The sequence below is a fragment of the Petaurus breviceps genome, unplaced genomic scaffold (genome assembly GCF_028583685.1).
Source record: "Petaurus breviceps papuanus isolate PSGF00001 unplaced genomic scaffold, PetGlider_PUasm1.0 350582, whole genome shotgun sequence".
In the NCBI taxonomy this organism is placed as follows: domain Eukaryota; kingdom Metazoa; phylum Chordata; class Mammalia; order Diprotodontia; family Petauridae; genus Petaurus; species Petaurus breviceps.
This window is the reverse complement of record NW_027186218.1, coordinates 1-7,117: the sequence shown is the minus strand read 5'-3', so window position 1 is coordinate 7,117 and position 7,117 is coordinate 1. Positions and strand designations below refer to the sequence as shown.

General features: G+C 36.7%; 1 pseudogene; it reads right to left on the bottom strand.

The window, feature by feature from the left end:
• Positions 1-269: 269 nt before the first annotated feature.
• LOC138168092 (guanylate-binding protein 3-like) lies at positions 270-1,711 on the bottom strand (annotated as a pseudogene).
• Between the last annotated feature and the right edge of the window lie 5,406 nt (positions 1,712-7,117).

The window sequence follows — 7,117 nt, the reverse complement described above, 5'->3', positions numbered from 1 at the left end:
AACATCTGGGTTTTTCAAAGCCGGGAGGCTCTCAACAACGGCTTCCCAGAGTTTCATCTGATCAAATCACTGAACATTTCTCAAAGTGAGCCCCCAAACAAAGCTACATATCAGGGCTTATATAGCCTTCTCCTGGCTCAGAGAATGTAACAACCTTATTGACTCACTGGCCAATCAAGAGGTATCTACTGAAAAACAAGCCTCCCAGCCCAGGCTCTAGGTGCACTTTAGCCTAGGGGCAGGGAAGATCTTAAAAATTTACATTCCCATTACACCTTTACTCCTTTCCAGAGAACTTCATGGTGAATGTTTTTTTCTTCTCTTTCCTGTAGAGCTGGTAAGCCCCTGGTACACAGAAGGTGCCTTGAGAAATGGCTTCCTTCAGAGTCTGTGAGAGGTGCTAAAGCTTAGTTTGACATTTTCTGGTTGATTCTTGCTCATTTTGATGTATGAAATCATCCTTCTTGGATTCTAAGATTTGCTGCCAGTGAGATGGAGAGAAAGACAATCAGGGAAAAGGAGAAATATCACAGCATTTATAATTACAGATAATGATTGACATGATGCCTCAAAGTTATCAAAATGTTTTACATGCTGAGGTGAGTAGGTGGCTCAGTGAATAGAGCATCAGCCCTGGAGTCAGGAGGACCTGAATTCAAATCCAGCCTCAGACACTTAACACAAAAACTAGCTGTGTGACCTTGGGCAATTCACTTAACCCCAATTGTCTAGCCTTCCCCCTCCAAAAAGCAAAAAATAAAAAAATTATGTTTTACATGCCCTCTTTCATTGTGGAGCAAGTGAGATTCTAAACAGATTGTTGAGAGAAGTTCTACCTACTTTTTTTGGCAAGATGTAAGGTGGGGTAACATAAAACCAAAACCCCTATCTGGGAGCTGGGAGACTTGGAGTCTGGTTTCAAATCTACTACACTATAGCTAAGTCACCATGAAGAAGTTTCCTATCCTCTCTACATAAAGACTTCACTCTCCAAATGAGGTGATTACATCAAATGATCCTCCATCGTCTCTGCCAGTCCTTAAAGCCTATAATAATGGTTCTCCCTTTGGGCTAGTCCATCTGAGTGCTACAAAGTTAAGTAAGACTTAACAGACATTTGGATTGGCAGGAGATGCTGCTAGAAGGAATCTGAGGGTTCTAGGGATGGAAAGGTGTAAGGAGATGAGCAAGACTGTGAGCTTGAGGAAAACTGCAGTGTGCTCTGAGACAGCTATGATGCCATCTGTTCACTGAGGGAGCACCTTTTCATGGCAAAGGAGATTTAGGCCTTCATGCCTCTAGTTCTCTGGAGAGATCAGGCTCTTCTCTCCTGAGCTGGGGATAGAAAAATTGGAAGGAGGCTGACCAGTCTCTAAGTTCCACTCAGAAAAGAGCTAAGAGGAAGGATTAAAATAACTGAGAGGACATACCACCAGTTCCTTCTGGAACTTCTGTGTGTCATCCTTGAATGAATGCTTCATGAAAACTGAGATGGCTTCTTTCTCACAGTCTGTGTGTAGGTTTAGCAGATCCTGGAGGGTTTCTGTGGGGAAGTCCACCTTTAGGACCATCTGCTCTACGTAATGCTGAGTAGCTTTTTACACAGCAGCTGAGTTCTCAGTCTGAGCCAATGCCAACACTGCATTCTCCAGGCAGGAAATGTGTCCTGTAGAGATTGTCTTCACATAGGTCTCCAACACCTTTCCCAACCCTGCTAGACAAGATGAAAAGGAAGTTGAAGCAAAGAGAAGCTCCATTCAATTTGATCTCTGCTAGTTATCTGGTAGAACCCATGCCTGGCCAAAGATCTCTGACAATATTGTGAGCAATCATTACCAGTCAGCACTAGATATTTTGACTCAGAGGAAAACATGATGACTCAAGACAACCTCTTCTACTTTTGAACAATTTAAATGGTTAGAAAGTCTCGATTTTTCACACTAAATATACCTCTTGGCTAATTCTTCCTATTTCTCCTAATTTGAACTGTGGGACCAAGGAGAATCAATCTAAGGATTCTTTCATGGGACCATTCTTATGTGAACTTCTGCTGTTTCACTGATCCTAGCTATCTTGTGCTGGCAACATTTAGCCCTGTCTATATCTTTTCTAAATTGTTATGATGATCTGACAAGGATTCATTTAAGGAAATTAGCCTATTGCTATGCTATGCTGTGTTGTGCTGCCTCTCTCTGTCTCTCTGTGTCTGTCTGTATCTCCGTGTCTTTGTGTTTCTCTGTCTCTGTCTGTCTCTCTCTCTCTCTCTGTGTTTGTGTGTGTGTGTGTGTGTGTGTGTGTGTGCGCCTGCCCTTAAGTGCTGAGGTCCATGATGAAACAAAAAGAAAAGGTTGGGAACCCTCTACTCTACATGGAGAAGCTAACCATTTTTCATTTTGAGCTTAACTTCAAAACAGTGACATGATTGAGTTTAGAATATAATTAGTTGTCAGGAAACTACTTTAAATCTGGAAATCTCCCTCTGCTATGAAGGCCCCTTCTCTTGTTGTTGTTTTCTTTCCAGAGACCCCCATTTTGCAGACATTCCCAAAACTGCCATGTTTCATTCCTCTTCTGAAGTATACTTCTGACTCTCCCCTCTCCCTCCCACTTCCTCATTTTTCAGCCCTTTTTCCTATCTTGTCTTCAACCATCAGAATGTAAGCTCCTTGAGGGCAGAGACAGTTTTCCTTGCATTTGTATCCTGAACACTTAAGAAAGTACCTGGCATATAAGAAGTGTTAATAAATAATGTTCTTTGCCTTGCCTTGATATAGTCCCTAGAAACCTGAACCCTACTGCTATGAACTAGTTGAGCAATTGTACATCAGTCACTGACATTGCTTCTTTTTGCAATACTTTTGATGATTGTGTTTCCTGTTTTTCTACACCTTTTCCTTCATCCCTTACTCCCTAGTTGTAGCATCCATGATATACTCATATTTTAGTAATATTTAATATAAAATTCCAGGCAAACATTTTCTTTTTAAAGTTCAATTACCTCTAAATAGAAATTTTTAACATTCCTTTAAAATTTTTTGTCCAAATTCTCTTCCTCCCTTTCACAGACCCTCATTGAGAAGGCAGAGTTTGACATAAATTACATGTGTGCATCCTCACAAAGCATTTCTACATTAGTCATGTTGAAAGAGAAAATATAGACCAAATAAACAAGAATGATGAAGTTTAAAAAAGTATGCTTTAGTCTGCATTTAGACTCCATCAGTTCTTTCTCTGGAAGTAAAGAGCATTTATCATAAGTCCTTCAGAATTATCTTAGATCATCATATTATGAAGAATAGCTAAGTCATTCACAGCTCATCATAGTGCAATACTGCTGTGGCTGTGTACAATATTCTGGTTCTGCTCATTTCTCTTTGAATCAGTTCGTGTCTGTCCAGGTTTTTCTGAGAGCATCCTGCTTGTCATTTCATATAGCACAATAGTATTCCACAACAATTACATACAACAATTTGTTCAGCTATTCCCCAGTTGATGGGCATTCCATCAATTTCCAATTCTTTGCCACTACCAGATCTGCCATATTTTTGTACATGTGAGTTCTTTTCCTTTTTCATTAGTCTCTTTGCAGTACAAAACTAATACTAGTATTGCTGAGTCAAAGGGTATACACGGTTTGATTACCCTTTGGGCAGAGTTCCAAATTGCTTTCCAGAATTGCATCTCCACCAACAGTGCATTAGTGTTCTAATTTTTCCACATTCTCTTCAAAATTTATCATTTTCCTCAGATTCATTGTTGAGACTGAGGACTTTTTAAGCTCCACTTTATCAGGAATGCACCCTTCAAAATTTGACAGTCTGATTGTAGGAAACAAGTCCTTAACAATTACAATTAGTTAAATGGAAAAAGAGCACATGGAGGAAAACAACTACTTAAAAAGAAGAATAGGCCAAATGGAAAAGGAGGTACAAAATTTAATTGAAGAAGATGATTCATTAAAAATTTGAATTGGGCAAGTAGAGGCTAATGACTCTATAAGAAATCAAAAGAATAATAATAAAATTAATAATAAAAATAAAAAAATCAAAAGAATAAAAATAAGACAGAGAAACAAAAAAAAGATGAAAAAAATAGAAGAAAATGTAAAATACTTGATTGGTAAAAAAAAAAACAACTGAGCTGGAAAATTGATCTAGGGGGGACAATTTAAAAATTATTGGTCTACCTGAAAGCCATGATGAAAAAAAGAGTCTGGACAGCATCTTTCAGGAAGTCATCCCACAAAACTGCCATGAGGTCCTAGAGCCAGAGGGTAAAATAAAAATTGAAAGAATCTGTCACTTTCTGGAAAAGATCCCAAATTGAAAATGCCAAGGAATATTTTAGCCAAATTCCAAAATTACCAGGTCAAAGAGAAAATAATGCAAGCAGTCAAAAGAAATAATTTAAATATCATGGAACCACAGTCAGGATTATGCAACGCCTTGCAACTTCTACATTAAAAACCATAATCCTACAATATATTGTTTGCAAGAAACATATTTGAAGCAGAGAGACTCACAAAGAGTAAAGGTAAAAGAATGGAGCAGAATATATTATTCTTCAACTGAAGTAAAAAAAGCAGGGCTACCAATCCTGATCTCAAACAAAGCAAAAGCAAAAATAGATCTTTTTAAAAGAGATAAAGAACAAAACTACATACCACTTAAAGGGACAGTAGACAATCAAGTAATATTATTACTAAATGTATATGCACCAAGTAATATAGCATCCACATTCTTAGAGGAGAAGTTAAAGGAATTATGGGAAGAAATAGACAAAAAACTATACTAGTGGGGGACCTCAACCTCCCATTCTCAGAAATATTAAATCTGACCATATAATAAACCAGGAAGATATTAAGGAGATGAAGGGAATTTTAGAAAAGTTAGATATGGTTGACCTCTGGAGAAAATTGAATGGGGATAGAAAGAAATATCCCTTTTTCTCAGTGGTACATGACACCTACCAAAAAATTGACCATGTACTAGGGGCATAAAAACCTCACAATTCAATGCAGAAAGGTGGAAATATTAAATGCATCCTCTTCAGATAATCATGCAATAAAAAGTACATGTAACAAAGGGCTATGGAAAGACAGACTGAAAATTCATTGGAAACTAAATAATCTAATCCTAAAGAATGAGTTGGTCAAACAAAAAAAATCATAGAAACAATCAATAACTTCATCCAAGAGACTGGCAATAATGAAACAACATACCAAAAGTTATGGAATGTAGTAAAAGCTGTTCTTGGGGGAAATTTTACGTCTCTAAATGCTTATATGAATAAAATAAAGGAAGAAGAGAAAAATGAATTGGGCATGCAACTAAAAAAGCTAGAAAAAGAACAAATTAAAACTTCCTAATTAAATACCAAATTAGAAATTCTCAAAACCAAAGGAAAGAGTAACAAAATTGACATTAACAAAACTATTAAACTAATAAATAAAACTAAGAGCTAGTTTTATGAAAAAAATAGATAAACCTTTGCTTAATCTGATTTAAAAAGAAGAAAATCAATTTACTGGTATTAAAAATGGAAAGATTGAATTCACTGCCAATGAAAAGGAAATCAAAGCAATAATTAGGAGTGATTTTGTCCACCTGTATTGAATAAATTTGAAAATCTTAGTGAAATAAATGAATATTTACAAAAAACATAAATTGCCTAGATTAAGGAAGAGGAAATAAAATACTTAAATCACCCCATTTCAGAAAAAGAAATTGAATAAGCCATCAAGGAAATCCCCAAGAAAAAATCTCCAAACCAGGTGGCTTTACAAGTGAATTCTATCAAACATTTAAAGATCAATTAATTATAATACTATATAAACTATTTGGAAAAACAGGTGAAGGAGTCCTCCCAGTTTTTTTATATGATACAAATATGGTGCTGAAACCTAAACTGGGAAGATCCAAAACAGAGAAAGTAAATTATAGACCAATATCCTTAATAAATATAGATGCAGGGGTGGCTAGATGGTGCAATGAATAGGGCACTGCCCCTGGAATCAGTAGGACCTGAGTTCAAATCTGGCCTCAGACACTTAACACAAAAATTAGCCATGTAACCTTGGGCAAGTCACTTAACCCCAAGTGCCCTCCAAAAATAAAGAAAGAAATATAGATGCAAACTTTTGTTTTTCATAATGGCTTTCATGTAGTCTAATAATTTTTAAATGATTTCTCCTAGATCTATTTTACAGGGCAGTTGTTTTTTCAATGAGATATTTTACATTGTTGTCTATTTTTTTTTATTCTTTAGGATCTGTTTCATAATAACTTGATTTCTCATTAAGTCATTAGCTTTCATTTGCTCCATTCTAATTCTGAAGGAACTATTTTCTTCAGTGAATTTTTGAGCTTCCTTTTTCTTTTGGCCAATTTTGCTTTTCAAGACATTCTTCTCCACATTGGCTTTTTGGACCTCTTTTGCCATTTGAGTTAGTCTATTTTTTAAGGTGTTATTTTCTTCGGTATTTTTTGGGTCTCCTTTAACAAGCTGTTGATTCATTTTTCATGATTACTTGCATCACTCTCATTTCTCTTCCCAATTTTTCCTCTGCTACTCTTTTATTTTTTAAGCAATCGGGGTTAAATAACTTGCTCAAGGTTACACGGCCAGTTATTTCTGTGGTGCTGAGTATCTGAGCCCAGATTTGATCCAGGTCATCCGGACACTGGAGCCTATGCTCTTACTCGCTGAGCCACCTGGCCGCCCCTCCCTCTACTACTCTTACTTGATTTTCAAAATTCTTCTTGAATGCCTCTATGACTTGCAACCAATTCATATTTTTCTTAGAGGAGTTTTGATTTTGTTGTCTTCTTCTGATTCTCATTTGATCTTCTTTGTCACTAAAGAAAAATTCTATAGTTTGATTTCTCTTCCTCTGTTTGCTCATTTTGCCAGCTAATTACTTGACTTTTGAGCTCTTTGTCACAGTAGAACTCTGCTTCCAGCTTGGAGAGTGCTGTGTCCCAAATTCTAGGGTTTTGAGCAGCTGTTGTCAGAGCTACTTCGAGGCACTTGCCTCAAAACTGTGAGCAGGACTGCCTGGCTCTCCACAGTGTATCAGCAATGCCATATTCACAATGCCTATAGAGATTACAAATAT